The 27,171-nt window shown below is 45.5% G+C and overlaps 1 protein-coding gene across 1 annotated transcript in view; it reads right to left on the bottom strand.

The window, feature by feature from the left end:
- Window positions 1–27,171, bottom strand: part of THSD4 (thrombospondin type 1 domain containing 4) — a 764,623-nt gene that overhangs the window by 499,664 nt on the left and 237,788 nt on the right. The window lies entirely within an intron of this gene.

Consider the following 27,171-nt stretch of genomic DNA (forward strand, 5'->3'; position numbering starts at 1 on the left):
CTTTCTCGAGCACCTCTTCATTGCGGATGCTCCACATTCTTTCCTCTCCCCGGTCCCCTGCCCCCATTCATTACTGCCTCCCCCCGCCTTCTCCGTAGCAGGTGGAAGGCTTCACACTCACAGCCTAGGCATGCTCTGCCATGGGGCAGGGCACCGCGGGCTTGCTTTTGGGTCAAGGCAGGAGCAGGAGTCACTGCCTCTGAAGTGTGAAGGCCACCTGAGTGAGGCCCGTTAGCACTGGGAGCTTCTCTGAATCACATCAGTCAGTCCAGTACTCTGCAGTGCAGCACCCCTCCACTGAGGTGGCACCACCCCTCAACCCCCACCTCAGGGGTGAGGGTCCTTGCCCCTCTGCCCGGGAGTCCTTCCATGCCCCTTGATCCTTGGGTAGGCCCACCCGCATCTTGGGGCACTGCAGAACCTCTGTCTCTCTGCAGATGAGGCAGATCCCTGCCCTCAGTCTCTGTGAAGCTATGAATCTGTGGCCAGAGGCTTGGTCTGGGTCTCAGCAACCCCATGCCTGCAATGTTCCCAGGGACCCCTGGAGCAGGTAGGCAGGTCCGGCCTCGACTCCCCGGGGTGGCAATGTTCCCAGAGAACCCCGGGGAGCAGCTTGGCAGGTCCTGACTCGCCTCCCCGGGACAGCGATCTTCCCTGGGACCCCCGGGAGCGGCTAGGCGAGTCCCGACTCACCTCCCCGGGGTGGCAATGTTCCCAAAGCCCCATGGGAGCAGCTTGCCTCCGCCTCCCAGGGTGGCGATTTTCCCAGGGACCCCCGGGAGCAGCTAGGCGGGTCTGGCCTTGCCTCCACCTCCCCGGGGAGGCAATGAACCCGGACCCCTCCTGTGCCGTCTTGGCACTGCCCACCCCACCGCCTCCCTGGCCGATGGACTGGTACCTTGTGGGTGGTGTCTGGCGCTACCCGCAGGGCCTCCTCCACCCCCGATGGACCCGTACCCCCGAAGCAGGCCATGGTGCTGCCCGCCCTGCCTTCGTATGCAAATTAACCACCATCTTTGGTGGGTTAATTTGCATACTCAGTCACTCTGATTGGCTGTGGGCATAGCGAAGGTACGGTCAATTTACATATTTGTCTATTATTAGGTAAGACTAGAGGCCTGGTGCACGAAATTTGTGCCCGGGGGGCTGGTGTCCCTCAGCCCAGCCTGCACCATCTCCAATCTGGGACCCCTCAAGGGATGTCCAACTGCCCGTTTATGCCTGATCCCGGGTAGTTGGACATCCCTCTCACAATCCAGGACTGCTGGCTCCCAACCGCTCGCCTGCCTCTGCCTGGTTGCCCCTAACCGCTTCTGCCTGCCAGCCTGATCACCCCATAACCACTCCACTGCCAGCCTGATCAATGCCTAACTGCTCCCCGGCTTGCCCGAATGCCCCTAACTGCCCTCCCCTGCCAGCCTGGTCACCCCTAACTGCCCTCTCCTGCCAGTCTGGTTGCCCCTAACTGTTCTCCCCTGCAGGCCTGATTGCCCCCAACTGCCCTCCCCTGCAGGCCTGGGTCCCCCCCAACTGCCCTCCCCTGTAGGCCTGGTCCCCCTCAACTGCTCTCCCCTGCAGACCTGGCCCCCGCAACTGCCCTCCCCTGCAGTCCTGTTCCCCCCAACTGCCCTTCCCTGCTGACATGGTCCCCCCCAACTTCCCTCCTCTGCCAGCCTGGTCACCCCTAACTGCCCTCCCTGCTTGCCTGATTGCCCACAACTGCCCTCCCCTATAGGCCTGGGTCCCCCCCAACTGTGCTCCCTTGCTGGCCTGGTCTCCCCCAACTGCCCTCCCCTGCCATCCTGGTCACCCCCAACTGCCCACAATTGCCCTCCCCTGCCAGCCATCTTGTGGTGGCCATCTTGTGTCCACATGGGGGCGGCCATCCTTGACCACATGGGGGCGGCCATCTTGTGTCTTGGAGTGATGGTCAATTTGCATATTACTCTTTTATTAGATAGGATACTGTAAAGAATTTGGTTTGGGCCCTGGCCGGGTAGCTCAGTTGGTTAGAGCATCATCCCAATACACCAGGTTGCAGGTTCAATCCCTGGTCAGGGCACATACAAGAATCAGCCAATGAATGCATAAATAAGTGGAACAACAAATCAATGTTTCTCTCTCTTTCTCTGTCTCCTTTCCTCTCTCTCTAAAATCAATAAATAATAAATTTTAAAGAGAAGAATTTGTTTTTGTGTGTGGAGGAGAGGGAATCGGGGTAAAAAAAGCAGATGAAATTTAAAAAATAAATATAATAGAATTCTTCACTTCAAAGAGCTTCAATTAGTTAGGGAGACAAAATAAACACAAACATTCATATGTAAATACTGGTAAAATATATACATTTAGCCTAGTAAAGCATTAGTGACTCAGCAAGTCCCAAGAAAGGGAGCTCTAGGTGGCAAGGCCAGTCCGGAAGTGCTTCCTGAGGGCGTGACCAAACCCTAGCGGAAAGGCTAGGGATTAGACATGCAGATGCTGTTTGAAAGCAATGCTGGGTGCCAGGACAGTATGAGCCCATCTCAAGCATGGAAATTTATGCATTTCACAGGAGGAAAAAGAGACCACCATAAGCAATTACAAGGAATTAATGGAATGTAGAGGATGGGCTATTAGAGTGCTCAAGTTGTTTATCAAATATCCTTTTCAAGAACACAAGTAACATTTCAACTTTCACATTATTTCCTTTGATCATCACTACAACATCAGCGGAAGGTCCTGCTCCCATTTCACATGCGGACAATGGAGGATCATCAAAACTCAGTATCACAGAGCTGATGGGGCTCAGAGACAAAAGGGTGCTCTAGGTCTGTCGACCTACCACACCTCTCTTCTTCCTACTCTCCCTTTCCTGAACGTGTTTCAGGCTGTTCAAAAAGAAATTACTCTGCACTCTCTTTCCCTGCCACTGAATCTCAGCTACAGCTGCAATACAACCAGAAAAAAATGCTCCTGATTGATACTAGCAATATTTTTTCCACTTTTCCATCATCATCACAACCACCAGCACTATCATCATCACCAACATCGCTATCATCATAACATTACCACCACCACCACCACCACCACCACCATCATCATCACAATCACCACTATCATCATCTCCTACAATTTATTGAGCGTTCGCTCTGCACGGGGTATTGGCTTTGGACCAGGTATTAACATTAAGCCCTCAACACGCATTTACTTCTGAATCCTCAAAACAACCTGGTATGGTCTACTAGTATATCATTATTTTCTCTACTTTGGAAATGAGGAAACCAAGGCTATGAGAAGTTAAATCACTTGACCTATGTTAGTGGTTGAATATGGGTTCAAACCCTTTTTCTCCCACGCCATCCGCTTGATGCTATACCCAACTGACTAAATTCTACCCCTGGCAGCTTTGCAGAGCAGTTACATGAAATCATTAAGCAGATGTTCTTGCTCTACTAGAATGCAACATTTATGACCGAGGCGGAAATTGTTACGGAATTTGCCATAATGTATTTTACATGCATATCATTAGAATTACTCAGGGGTGAGAGGAAAAATAGTTCCCAGTAAAAATCTGTATTTCTCAATTTGATGTCACTATAAGCCCACAGTGTTCCCCTGCACAAACCATCCAGAGTTCCTGGAGGTTATTTTATTTAATTAATGTCATACTCAGAAGTCAATGAGCCCTAATTTAGCACTGCTTCTGATGTTCTCTGATCTAAGCTAAACTCCAACAACAAAAAGTTTGAAAAAAATCCCTGTGCAGTCAGTATTGCTAGCCAATTGCACAGATGTGGAAATGGAGGTTTGCAACAATCATAAATCATGTGATCATGTGCCCTGACTAAAGTTCCAGGGAGGATTGGGCTGTGGCCTATCCCAGTTTTGAACCCCCTTAGCCCATTTTGAAGCCCCTTTGGGTATTCAAGTTCCCTGCCTCCTTTTCATCCTCATTGCCTCCTTCCTTTTATTGTGCTGTGATGAAATCGGTTTCTCAGTCATCTCTGTAACACCAGTGCCACAGCCAGGACTGGCTGCACCAGGTAGGTACTCAGAAACAGCTGAACTGAGAAATGAAGAGAAAAGTCATGGTGTTGAAGCAAAGGGAAAGGAGATCACACTGGAGGTTGTAGGTAACAGTCTGCTTCCTGCACATGAGAGAAACGATGCCTGGACATGTGTGAGGAGTTGGCAGCAATATTGCCTATAACAAGTAAAGCCTGAACTAATCCACATTTTCAGTAATGGGGGGGCGGACGGGTTATACAAATTGTTATACACTCATATACTGAGATCCCATAAGACCTCTATAAAATGTTGCTATAGTGCATGCAGTGTCAAAGGGGGGAAAACATTTGTTCTTGGGAGGTAAAAAAAAAAACTTAGATATTACAATTATTTTCAGACCTCCAAAGGACCACAATGTATAACCAGATATCCAGTATAGCTGCGGTATTATAATGTCATGGTGGTGTTAAAAGGATCCTTAGAGGAGCAGTATTGGAAAGGTGAGAAAGACTGTAGAGCAGAATCACTCTTGGCAGGGATCTCTGGTAAAGACAGGTGCTGCCTAAGAGAAGCAATTACATTCACATGACACACCTTTCTAACTGCCCCATTTCTGCCACGCTCCTCTTAATTCCTCACTGGCTGTCTAAACAATCCCATCTTCTTTCCAATTGGCCTCATCCTTCTCCTTTTCTAAGCTGTTACCATCTGTTGGTCTCTTAGCCCTCCTCCTGTAAGGCTGGCCATAGGCAAACATGGGTTTCTCTGCTCTCCTCACAATATTTCATCCTTTGTTGTTGTGGAAGTCAGCCTCCAAAAGGGACCCAATGATCAGCGCCTTCTAGTAGTCACACCTCTGTGTAGTGTTCCCACAGACTGACCCAGAACTAGTCTGCGTCACCAATAGGGAATGCAGAGGTAGCAGTTTATGACTCCTGAGACTAGGTCACCCAGGAGGCTGCACCTTCTCCCTCACCTCTTTGATTGGCTGCTTTGAGGAAAGCCATCCATGTGCACAGGATACTCAGCAGCCCAGTGAAGAGGCCCATGTGGAGAGCAACTGAGGCCTGCGCCTGCCAGCACCCACGTGCCAGCCCAGCAAGTGAGCCACTTTGAAATGCTCCAGCCCAGTGAAGCCTTCAGATGACTGCAGCCCCGGACGGCACCTGCCTCCTCACGGGAGGTGCACATTTGCTGACCAGCCACTTCTCAACTCCTGACCCACAGACAGTTTGTGAGATAAAATTAAAAGAGAAAGTTTATTTAGGAAGTTACAGAGGTAGTAGAAGTGAGCTGAGCCAGCTGGGCTGCATAGGCTCAGGAAACAAGCTACAGAGGCAGAAAAGGGAGACAGGCAAAGGTAAGGCGCCTGGGGGAGGAGAAGGGAACGAAGACGCCGGCATGCTTCGAGAAGGAGAGCACATTTATTGCTGCTTTTAAGCCACCACGTTTTTGGATAATTTATTACATACAATAGACAACTAATGTACTTGTGTTTTTAGACTTCTACTTACCCAGTACCATGCAAAACAGACAGGACAGCAATATTTACAACAGGAGGACAGCACATCATACAACAAACTTAACCCTTATTCTCCTCTGCTGTTCTGCTGGAGGCCAATTCCAGCATGTCAGCAGGGCTGAATCATCTGGAGATGGCTGAGGGCATTTCCCCAAACCTGAAAAGGATGCATAAAGGATTGCTTGCTGCCAGACAGCTAAGGGCATCTTATCTACATGTTATTGCCTCCTACTGGCCAAACACCTGGACAGCCGTAGGCAATTCTAACAATCTGACAATGAGTTCTGTGTACTAAACCCTGGCCTTTGATGTGTGTATCTACCTTGACTTAGGACAACTTGTGTTAATAAAGAGCCAGGGGTCCTGAGACAAGAGAGAACTTAGTTCCTTTAGCTAAGTCTTCTCTGGCTCCCCATAACGCCTTCCAAAATTATATTTCATCTCTGGACTCTTTAATCATTTACACACAGCGCCTTCTCCAAATTCCTGAACCCTTCTAGATACTGGATTAAGAACACCAGCATTAATTGGCACCCGAAATATGGATATCTGGAGGAGAAGAATTCACCTGAACAGATAAAACAACACTGGTATGGTGGTAAGATTGAACTATGTGTAAAGCTTGTACCAAGCTCTGGAAGTCTCAAACCAGAGTGGGCAAGAAAAGTCTTATTTTTAAGTCAGATTATAATGGGGAAGAATTCGGTTAAAAGGCAAAATTATAAACAAATTGTAATATTAAAAGGTACTTTATAAAATAAGGCTGAAAAAAAAAAGAGTGCTGTGGTCATCTTTAATGTGGTTTCTTGTTCAAATTATAAAATACCTAATTTGTATTGAGGATCAAAAATCTGCAATTTCTAAAAAGTCACCAGATCCTCCACTTCTGATTTCAAAAGCAGCTGGAGAGGGTGGAGCTATCAGCTCGGTTGCAAAGAGATTCTCTAATGCTTTGTTTAAAAATTACCAAAGAACACATTGGGATAAGCAAATGTTGGCAAAATTCACCTTAAGATTTTTACTTTAGAAAGTGAAATAGGAAAAAATTCAAAATCTGTTTTTTTTCTATTAAGCATGCCTTTAATTGGGAAAAGAAATACAGCCAAATCTGTTGCTAAAATTTCCCCCAAAGCAAGCAGGATGTGGGAGAAGGAAGACATGTGGTGATCCTTTCCCCCTCCCAAGTGTGCTAGGAAAAGTCTCCTCACCATGAAAAGTTTTACAAAATTTAGAAATGCGTCTGGGATTTCTGTGCATGTGTAAAGAGAGAAGCTGACTTAAAAACAAATGTGTGCAACCGTCCGATTTCAGATATTAGATAGTTTTGAGCTAAACTTAATCTCTTTAGGAATGCTACAGAATAAAACCCAAGACTGTTTTTTTTCCTCAAAAAGATGGCGGATTTGACCCAGGATAAAATATAGGCTAGGTTCTAGCAACAAGATTTGTATTTCCATAATAAAAGGTAGTTTATTTAAATAATCATGGGCCGCATTCTAAAGTTAACCTTAAAACTGCCAAAAAGAAATCAGTAAATTATCTCTGTTATAGAATTTACCAAAGTAAATGCCTTGGATAATTATAATTAGATTTAAATCTCAAAATATTGTTGAAACATAGATAAATAGTATCCTATCTAATAAAAGAGTAATATGCAAAGTAACCACCACTCAGCTACACCCACAAGCCACGCCCACCATCCAATCAGGAGTGGGTATGCAAATTAACCCAATCAAGATGGCTGTGGCCACGGAGAGAACAGGAGGCTAGGGTCTCCCCGGTGATGGAGGAAGCAAAGCTTTCCGAACACCCTGGCTGGCCAAGGCCTCCACTCAAGGCTACAAAGTTTCAATTATAGAAGATAAATAAATTCCAACAGAAATGGCTTCGGCCATGGAGCAAGCAGGAGTCTTGGCTCCACTCAAGGCTACGAAGTTTCAATTATAGAAGATAAATAAATCCCAGACACCAGGGCCTCCGCTTGGGTCACCGGGGGGCGTGGCTGGCCTGGAAACCACCACAGGCCCCTCGCCCAGGCCGCCCCACACCCCAAGGATACCCCCACCCTTATCCGGGACACCCTTCAGGGCAAACCAGCTGGCCCACACCCATGCACCAGGCCTCTATCCTATCTAATAAAAGAGTAATATGCAAATTGACCATCACTCCAACACACAAGATGGCTGCCCCCATGTGGACACAAGATGGCCGCCACAAGATGGCCAGCAGGGGAGGGCAGTTGGGAGGGATTAGGCCTGCAAGGGAGGGCAGTTGTGGGTGATCAGGCCAGCAGGGCAGGGCAGTTGGGAGGGACCAGGCCTGCAAGGGAGGGGAGTTGGGGGTGATCAAGCCTGCAGGGGAGGGCAGTTAGGGGTGACCAGGCTGGCGGGGAAGGGCAGTTGGGAGGGACCAGGCTTTCAGGGGAGGACAGTTAGAGGTGACCAGGCCTGCAGGGGAGGGCCATTAGGGGCAATCAGGCTGGCAGGGGAGCAGTTAGGCATCAATCAGGCTGGCAGGGGAGTGGTTAGGGGGTGATCAAGCTGGCAGACAGAAGTGGTTAGGGGCAATCAGGAAGGCAGGCAGGCGAGCAGTTGGGAGCCAGCAGTCCTGAATTGTGAGAGGGATGTCTGACTGCCCGTTTAGGCCAGTCCTGGTAGGATCAGGCCTAAACGGTCAGTCAGACACCCCTTGAAGGGTCCCAGATTGGAGAGGGTGCAGGCTGGGCTGAGGAACACACACCCCCGTGCACGAATTTCATGCACTGGGCCTCTAGTATTAATTATAAAAATCTAAGTAACCAGGTGAAGAATGGCTACGCTCTTTGTTAATTAACAAGGCTGGCTTCCAGTGGCAAAAAACCTGTTTCACCAGCCAAGGACAAAGTTTTTTCCCTTGGTGACGACCTCTTAAAGAAAAAAAAATGTTGCTCTTTTGAAATCAAAGTTTCCTGCCTGCAGCAATCTCTAAGGAAAGAATGTGGCCAACTTACATCTAAATAGACCAAGCTAGGCCAAACCTGCTTTGTCAGCCTCAAACATGGTTTTCCAGAGCCCCTGGCAACTTAAAACTTTAAAGTTTACTAAATCAAGTGAATAAAAACTTATTAAATATCTAGGTACTTTGAAATGACAAAATGTTAAAATAGTAATCTGAATTTGCCTCATGAAAAATCTAGAGGACAGAATTAAATCTATTAATTGATTATGTCTAATATTTTTGAAATTTATTCTAAAAATGTAAAGGTATTATTAATCTGAGAAATGCTAAATGTTTGACTTGCCAGCTCTAAAAGTTTAAGGTTCAATTTAAATTGGGAGAAATTATATAGTTGTGATAACTAAATGCCTAAAATATAAAAATTTATTTATGAGAAAATAATTTTTGTATTTTCTCTGTAATAATTAGGATTTCAAAATATATTGCTTATTGGTCTAATTAAAAAAAGAGAATGAATTATGTGATCTCAACCAAATTTTTAATACAAAAACCAGTTTAAATTTAATTGATACCTTTTAAGATAATTATAAAAAGTATATAATCTTTAAGTCATATATATATATATATACATACATATATATACATATATATACATACATATATATATATATATATATATATATATATATATATATATATATATATTTGATGGTCTTCCCAAGTTAAATTTCAAGTCTATAATCGAGGGATAATTTTGGAGCATTTCATGGTCCCTGAAATGTTTTCAAGAAGTTAGTCTCTCTTCTTAAAGAAAATAATTTTTAATTAAGCCAATCTAATGTACTTAAAATCACATGGAAAGCTTTATCAAATAAAAATTAATAACTATACTTTACTTATATACATATATTTTAAATGTTATGAAGGTTTTGGCCTCTAAGGAGGGCAAAATAAAGTAGCAAAATATTTCTTAAATACAGCCAAATTTCTTCAACAATAGAATTTTAAAAGACAAAAAGCCCTAGCAGCCTGCATTTTAAATAGGCTGGAGGTGGGGCAGCGTTTGTGCCTTGTGAATCAGATGTATAAGTTTACTAAATTTGCTTGCTTTACTTTTTTAATAAAGATGCCTACTTAGGCCACTTTAAAATGGGAACAGAGAGCAGAGAAAAGATGGCGGCGGAGGTGAAAGGCTGATCTGTTGCCTCGCATGGCAGTTTCGGAAATACAACTGAAACATGGACTGGTGAGGGTGGCGACTGCTGCTCGCGTCTCCCCAGACCAGGCAGCTGCTCCTCTCAGTCAGCACCGCAGCCGGGGCCATGGACTCGTGGGCGCCGCGGTGGCTGCTGTGGCGGCGGCCGCGGACTCGGCGCAGCGGCTCTCGGTGAAGGAAGAGACCATCTTTCTACAGGAGGGGCTAATCCACGCCACCGACCTGGCCGAGCTGCGCACTGAGATCCTCGGGGCCCCGGACGCCGCCAACACCGATTTGGAGGATTCTTAGGAGTTCTCATCTTACATTCAAGTCCTCTAGCCATTTTGACGGAGGAGAATCAAGAGGACGGCTGGGCTAAACAGGACGGCTGGGCTAAACAAAGGAACTGCGCCGCGCGCAGCGGTTTCAGGGGCGCGACTGGAGGACGGAGCGTCTGCAGCCCAGAACTACAGGAGAGATGGCTGAACGGCAGATTTACAGCTAAGAGGGAAGAGGAAACCAGCGAAATCGGAGGGGACGAGGTGCGGAGGCGCGTGGGTCGGGCTGGTGGCGGGGGAAAGGGGCTTTTGTTCCAAACCTAGGGGAGATTAGCTCTCCATCACCCTGAAATCCAGCTTCTGGGGACCCGCAGGAGACCCAGATGCCTGCGGGGAGAGGCGGGACTCTTGCGGAGGTGCGCCCAGCAATCAGTGTTTGCTGCGCTGGAGCGCGGAACGAGGGGACTTAGAAACTTGGAAGGCAGAAGGAGCAGACTCGCAGCCATTGCGGCTTGCCGCACCATGGCCTGTTGGCGCCCTGAGACCCGCCCCGCCCTGGGACCCGCCCCGCACGTTTTGAAGACCCGCCCCGCAAGTCTTGCAGGCGCACCTACGCTCCAAGCAACGGCTTATGCATGTGGGTGGCCTGCCCTCTGGCAGCGGACCAGATGAACTGCTGTTCTAGTTGGACTGCTCCAGGGCCACTCAGACAGGAGGAGGAAACTACAGTTTTTGCTGTAATCCCTGCTGAGTGCCTAAGGCAGTGGCTGATCTATGCCCCATTGGGGACCCAGAAACGAGGGCATCTGGTGGTCTGTGTGAAATGACACCAGACTTCAACCACGCGCATAAGGGACACATCCAACAGGCAGATTCAGTGAGCGCCAAAGCCTTGCTGCACCAAGACCCGGCCCATAGGAGTGTCTCCTGCACAGCAACTCTTCCTTTATAGACAAAGAGAGCCCTCCCGGTGACACCAGCAACAATCAAGATTTAACTATACAAGGGAGGACCGGGATGGAGGCATAGGGCGGAGGCCTGGATGTTGCCTCCCACAACAACTTTGAGGCTGCGACGGGAGAACGGAGCAGACACCACCCAAGACCACCGTAGGGCTGGCTGAGTGGATGCTCTGCAGCTAGAATAAAAGAGGGGTATGCGGGATGATGCTGATGCAGATGACCCAAGGACCACACTTTGGGAACTGCGGCTCGGGCGACGCAGTGGCGACCTGGAGCGTGCTCGGCGCGGTCCCCCGGCGGTCTCCGGCTGAGGGGGCGGCTCCACTGGCTGCCGAGCACGGACAGACAGGCCCCTGTGAGACGTGGGGTGGGGGACTCCACGCTTGCTGGCCTCCGAGTCCTTCAGGAATCTCGGTGCCCCGGGGGCGGCCGGGTGCGCATGCTCAGCGACCGGCCGCCGCTGCGGACTCAGGGGCCGGCGCGGCGACGCCGGACCGGCCCGCCGCCACGCACTGGGCGCACCGGAGCTTTGCCGAGCAGCCGCCCGACGAGTTCTGCGGCGGCCGTCCTGGAGCTCTGGCAGGATGGCCGGGAGGGTTACTGGGGGGGGTTGACCGGCGGGAATTGGGATCGGGAGGACGGGGCCCGGCTGGGACCCGGGTGCGTGCGGGGTTGCGCGCCTCTGGGCTCGGGAGTGGTCGCGCGCCTCCGGGTATGGGTGGGGCCTCGCGTCCCTGGGTCTGGGTGGGGCCCCGTGCCCCTGGGTCCAGGTGAGGCCGGATTCCGGGTCCGGGTGAGGCCAAGTGCCCCTGGACCCGGATGACACTGGGTCCCGTGCCCGGGTGAGGCCAAGCGCCCCTGGGTCTGGGAGAGGCCAAGCGCCCCTGGGTCCGGGTGAGACCATGTGTCCCTGGATCCGGGGGAGGCCTCGTGCACCTAGGTCCAGGTGAGGCCACATGCCCCTGGGCCTGGGAGAGGCCACGCACCCCTGGGTCCGGGCGAGACCATGTGTCCCTGGATCCGGGTGGGGCCTCGTGCACCTAGGCCCGGGTGGGGCCGCATACCCCTGGGTCTGGGGGAGGCCAGGCGTCCCTGGGTCCGGGTGAGACCATGTGTCCTTGGATCCGGGTGAGGCCTCGTGCGCCTAGGCCCGGGTGAGGCCACGTGCCCCAGGGTCTGGGAGAGGCCAAGTGCCCTGGGTCCGGGTGAGACCATGTGTCCCTGGATCTGGGTGAGGCCTCCTGCACCTAGGCCCGGGTGAGGCCACGTGCCCCTGGGTCTGGGAGAGGCCAAGCGCACCTGGGTCCGGGTGAGACCATGTGTCCCTGGATCCGGGTGAGGCCTCGTGCACCTAGGTCCAGGTGAGGCCACGTGCCCCTGGGTCTGAGAGAGGCCACGCACCCCTGGGTCCAGGCGAGACCATGTGTCCCTGGATCCGGGTGAGACCTCGTGCACCTAGGCCCGGGTGAGGCCACGTGCCCCTTGGTCTGGGAGAGGCCAAGCGTCCCTGGGTCCGGGCGAGACCATGAGTCCCTGGATCCGGGTGAGGCCTCGTGCACCTAGGCCCGGGTGAGGCCACGTGCCACTGGGTCTGGGAGAGGCCAAGCTTCCCTGGGTCCGGGTGAGACCATGTGTCCCTGGATCCGGGTGAGGCCTCGTGCACCTAGGCCCGGGTGAGGCCACGTGCCCCTGGGTTTGGGGGAGGCCAAGCGTGCCTGGGTCCGGGTGAGGCCATGTGTCCCTGGATCCGGGTGAGGCCTCGTGCACCTAGGTCCAGGTGAGGCCACGTGCCCCTGGGTCTGAGAGAGGCCACACACCCCTGGGTCCGGGCGAGACCATGTGTCCCTGGATCAGGGTGAGGCCTCGTGCGCCTAGGCCCGGGTGAGGCCACGTGCCCCTGGGGCTGGGAGAGGCCAAGCGTCCCTGGGTCCAGGTGAGACCATGTGTCCCTGGATCCGGGTGAGGCCTCGTACACCTAGGCCCGGATGAGGCCACGTGCCCCTGGGTCTGGGAGAGCCCAAGCGTCCCTGGGTCCGGGTGAGACCATGTGTCCCTGGATCCGGGTGGGGCCTCGTGCACCTAGGCCCGGGTGAGGCCACGTGCCCCTGGGTCTGGGAGAGCCCAAGCGTCCCTGGGTACGGGTGAGACCATGTGTCCCTAGATCCGGGTGAGACCACGTGCCCCTTAGTCCGGGTGAAGCCGTACCCCTGGGTCCGGCCGAGACCAAACCAGAGGGAGTCGGACCTCCGTTACCACCATTTGTCCACCATCCAGAGCTGAGGGGTCAGTGCTGACATGTACACATAAGGAACTGGTGGACATTGAAATTGGGTCTCAAAAGAACTGTTGGTCCAGAAATAAACTCACTACAGACTGATCCATCTGCCTGTCAGCATAACTATTATTGCTCGTCTCACATTCAGTTCTCATAAGTATATATCTAGTGACATATGATCTCGCTCATCTAGGGGAAATGATGAACAACATAGACTGAGGAACAAGAACAGAACCAGAAGCAAGGAGGTATCGATCGGACTATCGGGCCTCAGAGGGAGGATAGGGGAGGGTGGGGGGCGGGGGAGAGTTCAACCAAAGGACTTGTGTGCAGGCATATGACCCTATCCAACGGTTAAGTTCAACAGGGGGTTGCGGCATGCGTGGGGAGGGGGGGGATGGGAATGGGGGTATGAGGACAAATATGTGACACCTTAATCAATAAAGAAATTTAAAAAAAAAGATGCCTACTTAATTACTTAATAATTAGCTTTTTAAAATATAATCAAGGTCTCATATAAATTAGGTTATATGAGAAGCCAATATTTTTATAAGCAATTGGATCCTAGTAAGGTCTTCTAAGAAAATTACTGAGGCCTCCCATGACCCCTCTGTATATGCAAATAAGCCAAAGGAGATACTCTTTAAAAATATAACTCTAAGCTTAATAAAAAAGAGAAATTTAAAAATTTTGAAATCTCTTCCACTAATATTTACAAGGTAAACTAAAGATTGTTTTCAAATTACTAAATCTGATCATTACTAGTAGTCACCATGATTATAAGGGGAGTCGTTTAATGTGACTACATGACCCGGCAGTATTGGTAAGCATCCAAAAAGCAACTGTGTTTGTTACATTGTTGCTTGGTGTAAAAAAAGATAGACAAAATCTTTTAAAAGAAACTCTCTAAATGTGGTCTAAAAATTACTCTGGAAGGCAATAAGAAAAGATTTCCTTCAAATGTCTGGGAAAGTGTAATTAAAAGCCAATGTATTAGACCTTGAAAAATAAGTAATTTGTATTTTTGACCCCCTAAGCCAAGTTTATGTAAACATACTCAAAGACTAATAGCAGAAATTCAATTAGTATCATTTATTGTCCATGGCCAAGGACAAGTAAAATTAAAGAATAAAACTTATTTCAGATTGATTTAAATTGGCTAATTGAAATAAGTGAATATTCAAGAAAACTTAATTGTACTGGACAGGAAAGTGTCCCAGAAACACTAATTTTTTACTGGTCGTTTAACTCATAGTAAAAGCTGCTTAACATGTAATGAATCCAGAGCAGTCATATTTCTGTGCAGAAAATTAAAATTAAAAATTATCAAGACTGCATTGTAAAATTTCCAAAATCCTCCTAATATTTAAATAAAACGGGGGGGGGGGGGTAGTGGAATAATTCCCTGTATGAAAATTACATCAAGCCTTAATTGCTTTAAATTTTTTACTTTGAAAATTAATTTTCATTTGTAATTCTGATAGCAAGACACCCATGAAAACACACATGTGTCAAAATAAGCCAAAGGAAAATCATTTGGGCAAAAATAAAAGGATCCCAAGTCTAATTTATAGAAAAGATTCCTTTATTAACCTTTGGTCAAGAATATGTTTATATATTTCCAGAAAACTCCCCCAAGCCCTGTGGATTCCTGCAACAACGAATCCCAGAGAGGAACTGACCAGATTGCTCCAGCCCCAGAATAGCAGTGGCCCCCAAACAAGAGGAGAAACAGTCCAGGGATGAAAGATGTTGAAGACGCCTTGCCATACTAGCAGTCAGCAGCTATGCATCGCTGCAGGTTGCCCAGGACCAAACCAGAGAAGGTCGGACCTGCATTGCCACCATTTCTCCACCATCCAGAACTAGCATATCATTGCTGTCATGTACACATAAGGAACTGTTGGACATTGAAATTGGGACTCAAAGAACTGTTGCCCCAGAAAGAAACTGACTACAGACTGATTCCTTTAATGCCTGACAGTAATTTAAAGGTACTTGATAGAACTCCATCCTTTCCACTGAATTTAAAAATCTTAAAACATACATTCTTGTTAAATTTATAAAGTCCAAAAGGGTGAGATGCTGGAAGCCAATTCCAGCATATCAGCAGGGCTGAATCATCTGGAAATGGCTGAGGGCATCTCCCCAAACCTGAAAAGGATGCATAAAGGATTGCTTGCTGCCAGACAGCTTAAGGGCATCTTAATCTACATGTGATTGCCTCCTACTGGCCAAACACCTGAACAGCTGTGGGCAATCATTGCCTGATCCAATCTGACAATGGATTCTGTATACTAAACCCTGGCCTTTGATGTGTATATCTACCTTGCCTTAGGACAATTTGTGTTAATAAAAAGCAAGGGGTCCTGAGACAAGAGAGAACTTAGTTCCTTTAGCTAAGTCTTCTCTGGCTCCCCATAATGCCTTCCAAAATTATGTTTCGTCTCTGGACTCTTTAATCATTTACACACAGCGCCTTCTCCAGATTCCTGAACCCTTCAAAATGCTGGATCAAGACCCCCAGCACTGTTCCTTAGATTAAATGTCCTCATTGTTTTTCTGACCCTTTTTCTCTGGATTGTTCTGATACCAAATATCCTCCAGCACAGGCTAAGTCTGTCCAGCTTGCCCGCGCATTCTCAACGCCTGTCTCTCTACCTTAGCAAATGAGTCAGTGCCCTCAACTCAGGCTGCCTAGGGGATGTTTCCTCCAACTCCCTCACACAGCACCCATCCCTCCTAGTCGGAATTCCACACACTGTATGACTTGCAATGGATTTTTAAAAACTATTTTTAGGTGCATTTAAATGTACTGCAAGTTTGATTGTAACTCAATTTGGCCCATATTAAAACCCAAAAAAGAAACTTAGGTTATCATTTTACTCAGTTCTAAATTTTCCCTTAAGTTCTAATGTACTTTTATTTGTTATTAACATTTTCAATTGTTGATTCTGGCTTTTATTTGTTTTAAGCTGCTTTTTAGGGTATTACATAATTTTTTTGGTCCCTATTAAATTAACTATAATATTGTAAGAAATCTTTTTAACTTTGCTGTTTTAACAGGTCTTAAGTTGTTTCAGCTGTTTTTTGATTAAATATTTTAAATTAAAAAAACTATCTTCTATGTTATAGCCTTTTAAGAATGCAATTACATTTATTTTAGTGCTTTTATATTCATAACTGCTTTTAATATTTTAATACCTTATTTAGTTCTAACCTAATCTTGGAACATAATTTCACAATGTTGTGGGGAGAGGAAAAACTGTTTTAAAAGACAATTTTAACCTTTTGTTTTAGTTCAAAAGATTGATACAACAGATTTAATGAGGAGGATAATGAAATTCAGAAGAACTTGGTCTCTGTTCTGGCTATTTCAGTCAGATAATAGCTATCTCACCTCTCAAGTCTCAGTTTTCTCATCTGTAAAATGAGTCATCATATATTTTGGGTCAACTTCAGAAGGTGATATGGCGACTGTTATAATAGCAGTTCCAATCTTCACAGTTTTGCCATCACATGGACTTCTATGTGTTTACATTGTTAAAAATTTTATTTTCAAAGGAAATATTACCTTGCTATGGAAATAGACAACCCATATCCCTTTCCATCAATAAAGGGTCACAGTAAAATAAATACAAATGAAAAAACACACAATGTTATTACATTCTAGTGAGGTACTACTGAGGGGAGCTCAGTTTGAGAACTGTTAAAGACATAACTAGCACCCAATTGAGACGTTTTTCTTGATGTTACTAAAAAGGCATGTATCGTGGAGTTGAAAGAGAACTGAAACAGGAAGACTTTCTCATGTATGATACATTGCTATGTAATTAGACTTCTTGGTTCCATCTAAACTCCAGGGACAGTTCCCAGCAGCAGTGAATCTCGGGTTCTGAGAAGCTGATGTGAAAAGGTAGGTCGGGGAGTGTCGATAACAGTCCAGGAGCGCATTTCCCTGGCCTAGTCAGATCTTCCCTTTTATGTGTTGTCTGTCTCTTTTTCAATCCATGGTGAACTGCACTATATTACAAGGCCAGGGATGTGAGATGACCAATTTTAAACATCGGTGATATCAGGCACCTAGGAGAGGGGGAATAATTTGTGACCTAAGGAGAGTCCCCTTTGCTAGGGGGTGGTGTCACCATGGAAAGAGGAAAGAAAGAGCCTGGGAGAAGGAAAGTTGCTGCAATACAGAAATGCTCAGCAAATAATGCTGAGGTTGTCTCAATCTGGGTTAACTAACTGCTGGCCGTCAGTACATTCCCAATACAGCTGACCCTGCACAGTGGAAAATCCATGTATAACTGTTGACTCCCCCAAAACTTAACTACGAATAGTCCACTGTTGACTGGAAACCTTATTAATAAAGTAAACAGTCAATTAACACATTTTGTGTGTTTTATACTATAAGAATATACTATACTAGAGACCCAGTGCACAAAATTCGTGCATAGGGGGGTGCCTCAGCCCGGCCTGTACCCTCTTGCAATCTGGGAACTTTCAGGGGATGTCCGACTGCCAGTGTAGGCCCAATCCCGCAGGGATCCCTGTGGACCAGGCCTAAACTGGCAGTCAGATATCCCTCTCACAATCCAGAACTGCTGGCTCCTAACTGCTTGCCTGCCTGCCTGATCACCCCTAACCACTCGCCTGCCTGCCTGATCACTCCTAACCACTCTGCCTGCCTGCCTGATCACCCCTAACCACTCTCTGGGGGGTGGGGCCAGCTGGGGTGAGGGGCTGTGGTGTTCTAGTCTCTGTTTGTTCTACTGTTTTGGTTGCTGGGCTTTTATTATATAGGATTCTTTTAATAAAGTGAGCTAGAGAAAAGGAAATGTTATTAAACCCAGCCGGCATGGCTCAGTGGTTGAGCACTGACCTATGAACCAGGAGGTGGAGGTTCGATTCCTGGTCAGGGCACATGCCTGGGTTGTGGGCTTGATCCCCATTAGGTGGCGTGCAGGAGGCAGCTGATCAATGATTCTCTCTCATCATTGATGTTTTTATCTATCTCTCCTTCTTCCTTTCTCTCTGAAATCAATAAAAACATATTAAAAAAAAAAAACCATAAGGAAGAGAATAAACATTTACACTATTTATTAAAAAACAAACAAACAAACAAAAAAACCTTGTATAAGTGAACCAGCATATTTCAAACCATGTTGTTCAGGGTCAATTGTTTACAAAGTCTTTTATGAATTCAAATCTTATACCAAATGTAAGGCATATGGAATTGTCACACTAGGCTGCAATGTGGTTATTATGAATGACAGCAGAATGACCCTCATGCAGTTCATTCACCCTGATGTGAGAAGATGACTAAAGGCCAAGTCCAGGCGAACTAGGAGTTCCCAGCAAACTCTGAGGCAGCATTTCCCAAAGAACTTTCTCAAGAATGTCTGTGCCAGGAGATCTCTGTGAAAACACCCCCACAATTTAAGAAGGTTCTGTGGTAAAGTCTGGTTACTATACCTTCCCCTTGAAAATCTATAATTAACATTGGTAGAGTAAAATCTCTGAGAGGATTCTTATAAAAAGAATTTGTAACTCATTGGTCAAATAAGCTTTTGTTAACAGCCTAGCAAAACTCACATTCAGGGCCACCCTAACTGATTTCTCAAAGGGCACTACCACCAGCAGGGCACTCTGGAACCAGGACTAAGAAAATATTGAGTAAGAAATAGTGTTCTGTTCTCCTGACTGCTTTAAGTGGTTTTTCCTTGGCATTAATGTAAAAGAGTAGTTCCTGGAAATTTTAAGTAGGACTTTGGGACATTTTAGAGATTTTGGAATTTTAACTTCATGTCAATATTTTAGTGTTCCTTGTTTCCATGATCAGACATATCAAGAGTGTCCTAAGGTGAGCAGTTATCACAATGGCATGCTGGAAAAAGACCTGGACCAAATACCATTAAATGTGATGAATTAAGAGAAGGTATTTTGCACGCATTCATATTGGGCTCAAGTGATAATTGCTCCACTCAGGACACCTGGCTCTAATCGGGTTCTGCCAGTAACCCACATCATGACCCAATGCATGGCCATCCTCATTTTGCAGATGAGGAATTAAGACTCAGAAAAAAAGCAGCTTGTTGGAGGTCTCATACCCAGCTTGGATAATCCCCCTGGTACCTCGGTTCCAGGTCCCAGCTCAGCACTCTCTCCACCTGCTGCACTCTGACTCCTCTGCCTGTCTGCTTCTCAGGTTCACACTTGACATCATCTGATGCTTGTCCAGTTGATCTGGGGGTCTGTCTTCCTTCCATCCCAAGTCTTAGAGTCATTGTCCCTGCTAGCCTGAGTATCTTGACCCTAGTGACCTACACCCAAGAATGAAATAATCCAGTGTGGTTCTGCCCTCTCTCAGGGTCCAGACTGCTGATGGCCTGAGCTCCAGACTCCCTTACTAGCTCTTGACTCTGTTTGTGTTGGTTCAAATTATCTTAACTACTCTTGCCCCATCAATGACTCTGTGGCCAAACCCTGAGTGTCTTTCCCATTAGGATTACTTACTCCAAGGGCCTTTGTGACCCAAGGGCAGGGAGTGACTCCTTCCCTTTAGGACTCCAATTCTCAATGTGGCTGAGTAACAAAGGCTCAGGAGAAGAGGGCACTGAACCAGCCCCGCTCCACACCACACCTCACACCTCCCTACCACCACTTCCTGACTCCCTTCTGTCTCTCACCACTCACTTCAGCCTTCATCCTGGTGGACATCCACACTGATTCTGTCCTGTTCTACGGTGACTAGGAGACTCAGTTGCCTGAGTCCTGTATCTCTCAATGCTTTCTCTCTGGCTTATGGTATGCCTCTTGGGAAAGACCTAAAATCTGAACTACCCCCAAGTTGGCCCAGGAAAATTAGGGACATGTAACTCCATGCTCCCTGAATCCTTCCTTCCTCCAAACCCCCTATATTCCACTGGCAGATGAGTGTTGGGCAAAAAGTACCATACTTTGGATATATATTACAAGCTCCACTGCTTTCTCTATTGTTGATAATAACAACAGTGAGGACCAAAAGAACTACTAACGTCTACTGAGCACTGGCCAAATACCAGGCATTTTGCAAATCAAACACTTTAGGTGGCTTATCTAATTTAACACCATAACAACCCAATGAAGTTAAGTACTAGGATTTCCCCCATGTTTACAGATGAGGAAAATAAAGCTGTAATTTGTCAAATGTCTATACTAAGTGCTGGATCCAGAATTTGAAACCAGACCATCCCCAATCTTCAACTATCCAGCTGGCCCTTTGGAATCTTAAGGAAAAAACAATTTCCCAAGGGGCACATTTTACCACCGTCACCAAATTCCATCCTATGTGTATAGAAATGGGTTCACAGGGAACAAATGCCCTTTTCTCTTTCATGGCTACTTCTCACTTCCAGGTTTCTCAATCACAAATCTGTTTCAGAGGTAACAGAAACAGAGAGTCAGCCACTTTCATATCAACCATTTTAGACACAACAGGCAACTCTGAAAATTACTCCTTAGAAGTTTATTCAGACTATTCTTACACAAAGCAAACACTTAGGCAATCTAATCTGTCTGAACATTTATATCCCACCCAATCTTTTTAAAACTCTGGGTTCTGCCAACACTTTCTGAGGGACCTGCAAGCCAGTTCCCATGGCTCATTTTGTGCTGCATAAAAATATAAATGTCAGGACTGGCAATGCTTTATTAGGTCCCACCGGTAACTACAAAGGACAATATTTTGGGTATTTTCCCAACATGGGCTCTCCCAAAACAGGCAGAAAAAGGGTCTTATCTGAGAGTCCCTATGTTTGGGCCCTAATATCCATTACAACTGTCTTCTTAGAACTCCACTGATGTGCTGGAACATAAACCTTCCAGGCAGTTGCTGCTGCTCATTGTGGGCCCACAATACTCCCGCCTCGCCCCCGCCCAGGGTGCCCCACTCTGCTCAGCTTCAGAACTAAAAAGGTTCACCTCTAGGTTCAGTTCTACTCAGCCCTCCAGCCATTAGGAGCCAAGCCTATCAAACAAGATGGGTTCCATGCCTCCCAGCAATGGGGTAATTAGGGTGTACTAAATTTAAAAGCCAAATGATATCCAGACCCCTACAGAGGACAGTTCTGTATCACATGCCTCAACAAAAGTGGACTGTGTTTCAACCACAGAATCCACAAAAGTCTGGGACAATCACCTCAGTAACGCATTGGCTTTGCCCATTCATTCATTCATTCATTCACTCTCTTGTTAGTCCTCTCCCTCCCCCCTTCTGCCCTTTCATCTTTGCCTCTATCCCTCTCTTCCTGTCCTCCTTCTTCTTTTCACATCCACTTTCTAATTTGTATTGAACCCTCATCATGGCTAGGCACTGTGCTAGGCGCTAGAGACAGCTGGAGTGCAGAAAACTTGGTCCTGCTCTCATGATGAAGCATTTCTGGATCTGAATGAAGGAACCCCTATATTTACCTGTTGGTCACCTCACCCATTTCTTCTTCCTGAACACAGAGCTAGACCACATTTCCCAGAATCTCTTGTAGTCAGGTGCAGCTATGTAACTTGACTGAGTTCTGGCCAATGGAATGTGGATAGAAGTGATGTACACTATCTCCAGACCTGGCAGATTAAACCCCCACAACACTCCACATGATTTCTCTCTCCCCTCAGACACAGCCTTATGACAGAGGACCCACTGGAGGTCCACAAGGCCCTAGGAGATAGTGGATCCACAGAGGAAAGAGCTAAAGTCCCTAATGACTCTGTGGAGCAGAGTACTCCCACCTACTCACACTTCTCTGTGATGTGAGAAATACATCCTGATAATGTTAAGCTACTGATATTTGGGGGTTGTTTGCTATAGCAGTGAATCTACCCTGACCAATACTCAGTCATAAGATTAAGTAATTAGTTATATCTTGTTTTTCTGGCAGGGATCCTAAGGAGGCATTTCTCCGAGGAATATTTAAAATGTTGCCCCACTGGAAGGTCCAAAATTTGGCTTAATTATTCACATACATAGCAACTAGTAGGTAGCACCTTAGTGTTGTTCCTGCAGAGTCTAACAAGGGTTATTTTTAAATAAATGTGTATATGACAGAGGTGGTTTGACAAAACAGTAGAGGAAAAATGTACTATTCAATAAATGGCTAGGACAACTGAGCCATAAGAGAAAATTTAAAATTAAATTCATAGTTCACACTGCACAAAAATAAATTCCAGGTGGATTTAAATGCAAAAAGCAAAACTTTAAAGCATATACAGTTGTAAATAGACAAAGTATTCCATACAAACAGTAGGGGAAATATATTGAAAAGTACACAAAGCACAAACAAAAAAGGAAAAGATTGGGAAAAATTGATTATACTCCAATAAAAATTAAGTATAATAAAAGGCTTCATGAACAAAAAGATAAGCAATAGTCTAGAATTGGGGTCAGCAAGCTATGGCAGAAGGGCCATAACCTGGCCCTCTGCTTGTTTTGTTTTTTTTGTAAATAAAGTTTTACTGGAATACAGTCATATCTATTTGGGTATGTATTGTTCATGGTTGCTTTCCCACTATAATGACAGAATTAAGTAGTTGCAAAGAGACTCCATGAACCACAATGCCTAAAGTATTTACTATCTGGCTGTTTGCAGAAAGAGTTTGCTGATCCCTGATTAGGAGAAGGTATTTGCAATACATAAAACTGACAAAAAATTATAGTGCGTTTATGTCATTCAGGCATATAAGAAGGCACTGTCTACAAGGGCTAATACTGGTAGCTAAACACAGGTAAATGTCCATCAGTGTGGAAGTAGATAAACTGTGAAGTGCTTATACACTGGAATATTATGCAGCAGGAGTAAACTAGATTTGTAGATATCAACAAAAATAAATTTCAACTGAAAGTTGAAAAAGGTAACATACAAGATGATACCATTTTAAAAACACATTGAAAAAAATACTACAATATTTTGTTTAGGTACCTACATAAGTCATAAATCATAAAATACATAGAGCCACAGCTTTCAGGATACTAGTTTCTGCTGAGGAGATTAAATAATGAGAAGAAATGATGAGGCAGGTGTTATTTCTGTAGCTTTAAAGTTTTGTATCAATTATGGCAAGATGGTAACATGCCTTAAATATTACTAGTGAGTACACCATATTTTATCATTCTCTATATTTTCCTCTACATTTGAAATTTTATAATTTAAATAACAATAATATAAAAGAATTAAAAGGCCCAGACCACTGCTATTGGGTAAGCCTTTTACCTATAGCTACCAAATTACAAGGCAAAGACAAGTGTGTCCCCCAAAGTTGGGGGTAATGCTGCTGTGGGATAACACCAGCCACTCACCAGCTGTCATTTCAACTATAAAACAAAACCACCTCTATTCACTCTGAGAACAAACACCTACTTCAAAGGTTTGTTATGAGAATTAAGTGAGACAATGCACATCAAGCACTTTGCACAGTGCAGACACATACTAATTGCTCAACAAATGGTAGATATTACAATTACTATTATTATAAGTAAAGTCCTCTCTGAGAATAAATAAGTACAAGATACAAAAAATGAGAAAGACCCACATTAATCATAGGTCACCCTAAAAGACATAAAGTTTGTCAAAACGGGCAAGAAAGACTTGGTTAGAGTTGTTTTAAGGTGGCCTGTGGAGAGCAGTTCACAGAGGTGAAGAAGGACTGAATCACTAGAAGGGAGGTGTCTGCTGGGGTCTCCAGAGGGAAGTCATGGAGAAGTCCATGACTATCTCCAACTGTCCCAGGGAGAGATTGTCCTGGACAAATCAGATGCATATCTGGTTTTTGGACACATGTTTTCCAATTGTGAAAAAGGAATCATCAGACTCTCCAAGACATTAAGCCCGTTGAGATTCCCTCTGCTCAAATTCAATGATCAAGTGACTTTTTAAAATAAAAATTCTGTAATACCAACAACTACCACTACCACGGTGCTTGGTACTTACACATCATGTCATGTAATTCTTACTGCAATTTCAGTAGAATGAATGATCGCTACCCTATTTTACAAATGAGCAAACAGTTTCTGTGGACTTAGTAAGATTACATACAATCACACACTATAAGTTTGGAGGGCTGAGTTACAACCTACGTTTAAGTCACCTTTGTCCAGCTAAACAGCTCAAGTTCATTATATCATACTAGGAGCCCATTTGCAGGAAGATTCCTGCAAGCTGCCGCTGCGGCTGCGCGCACTGCCGCTTCTGCGCGCACTGCCGCCGCCTCCGCTGCCACCCGCCCCCCCCCGCCCCCCCCACGCTTTCCCTCTGGCAGCCACCTTGCTTTCCGCTTTTCCTCCCTCTTCCTTCTAAGTTGTCTTCAGTCTTCACTCCAACCTCCCTCAGCATATGCAAATTAAATGCCATCTTTGTTGGGTAATTTGCATACTTGCCCTGATTGGCTGGTGGGCATGGCTTTGGCTGGTGGGCATGGCTTGGGCGTAGCGAAGGTGTGGTCAATTTGCATATTACTCTTTTATTAGGTAGGATGTGATAATTTCTCTTCATTCAGGATACTAGTGGGCTTCTCCTATATATCTTGCTCAAGGGAGAAGACTGGGGTCTCTAATTCACCTAGCAGCCAGCCGCATTTGCTCCTCTTAATAATGTAGAGCTCATGTGATTCAAATCACTAACATCTAATGTCTGACTGTGCAGGGGAGAATCAGACTCTGTAATGTTGTGTTCAGACAATTATCCCCTCTTTGAGGGTGCTGCCAGAGTGGCTACTCAATCTCCTATTCCGGCATTGCTGTTTAATTTCAACATACTATGAAATTAAGGCAACTAGAGAAAAAGAGTGTGGTCCACACAGAAGCTGGTCTCAGAAGGGAGTAAGAATGACCATTACATACAGGCCAGCAAAGTATGTGAGACCCCACCTAGACATTTCTAAGTTACATGTGCAAATGTGGCAGAACTGAACTCAGCAAACCAAACAAGAGGTGGTACAAATTATTTGGCACAATGCTCTGGTTTCTCTTCAGACCGCATAAATCTTTCGCCTTCTACAAATTATTTGGCACAAGTATTAAGCACCTCTTATTTTGCCCTCCACAAAATCATAGGATCACTATTGCTAGAGTTAAAGTAGGAAGATACAGTACTGACACAGGCAATTTCTGTTAGCCAATGTGTTAAACAAAGGCTTTTTCATGGTCTCATTTCTGTTTATTCTTTACTCTGATACTATAAAGCAAAGATAAGTCAGCCCAGAATTTTTCAGGAGGCACTCAATATATCACTCCTTCTTATGCATCTGATCCTTTGCTCTTAAAATCTATTAAAAAGCTGTACTACAAACTCTAGGGCTATTAACAGAAAAAGAATCTTTAAACAGTAATTGTTGTTCAAAAAACAAAGTGAAGATGTGGTGCAAGATGCTCAGTAAGCTTGGATGCAAATAAATATGCACCAATCATATAAATACGTAATCACTTATTTCAATAAAATCCTTTTTGGAAAGCTTATTCAGAGATAACAAAAGCTACAATGTGGTCACACAAACCACAGTGCCATCTTCAAAGCCTACAAGATATTGGATGGGTGTCATGATTCCTGCTCTAGATGTTTTTCATGAGGATGCAGTGGCTTACATTTCCTGTGGAATATCAATGCGGTGCTGTGAAAGCTCCCAGGCATCCAACTTGGAGATGAAACTTACAAATAAAATTTTCAAAAAAGTTGTTCTGAACATATCCCACAATTTTCAGCATCTGTCACTTGTGCAGAGGCTGGATTTCTTTTACTAGAGCCACATGTATAAGTGTTATCAAATGTGTTTTATAACCAAAGACCTCTCCCAAGACCTCATGATAAAAGTAGTGTTAAAAGAATTATGATGATGAAAATGTAACTTGTATGCGGATTTCATGTTACTCTCTTTCTATAGACTCATTGGCCACTTTCAAGTTGGGACTGGTTTGGATATGGGAATAAAACTGTCTGGGGAAAACCAACAGTTTTCCTTTCTAGGCAAAAATCATCCTCTCTGATAGAGAGAAAAAAATAATCAATTGCTAAAGCTTACCAGTACATTTCTAAAATCCTCAGGTCTACAATTCAGCATGTGTGGGAATCAGCTTCCAAGAGAGGCTCTTGGCTATGATGGAAATCACACCCATCAGATTCCTCTGAAGCAGAAGTTTATCTCTGTTACCATCCCTGGCCTCTATCCCGCTCTCTATTCCCACATCTCCAAACAGTTTCCCCTTAACGTTCCAACTTTATTTCCAATTAAGTACATGTAAAACTAAAGCCATGTTTTTAAGACAAATGAACACACAAACAACGCTTCCAACTCAAGGGGAGACACTAAGATGATCCTGGTGGGACCTCCATCGTCGGAACCCTGTTTTGAAACTTTGAAGCTGCCCTAACTTCTTACTTTGCATGCAACCAATGAGTGAAAGTCTTGCTAAGCTTTCCTGGATAATTTCTCTTGCACTCCATATTCACCTTGATTTCTAGTTTGCAATTCACCTCTCAGTTCACTTTTGAGGATAAGGTTAGTGGATTCTACTACTGAGAACACAGGAGGACAATATCTGTGTGGGTGTAGAACATAAGGACAATAGTGTGGAAATATAATCTGATACATTTTTATTGCTCGTATTCCTATTTCCCAAGGCTCTTGAGTCTAAAGCATACACATCCCCTCCTTCACTGACAGCAGATACAGTCTTGAACAAAGAAGACATTGCTCATTCTTCAAGCTTAAAATAGCAATTATTATTATTATTATTATTATTATTATTATTATTATGTATACTTCTTAAAAAGTCATAAAATAGCATTTCCTAAATCCTTGGTCTAGAAGCTTGTCTAGAAGAGAGGTTCCTAGTCAGGCTTTGTTAACAACCAGGCTTGTTAAAAGGAAAATAAAAATGCATTTGTGGGTTCCCAGGGGGCAGAGCTTGGAAGACTGACCACAGAGGAACTGTGGTCTCTCACTTGGATCTGGGAGGAACCACCCCCTGGGTCCCACAGGTCAACCAGAGG

The sequence above is a fragment of the Eptesicus fuscus genome, chromosome 2, assembly GCF_027574615.1.
Source record: "Eptesicus fuscus isolate TK198812 chromosome 2, DD_ASM_mEF_20220401, whole genome shotgun sequence".
Taxonomy (NCBI): Eukaryota; Metazoa; Chordata; class Mammalia; order Chiroptera; family Vespertilionidae; genus Eptesicus; species Eptesicus fuscus.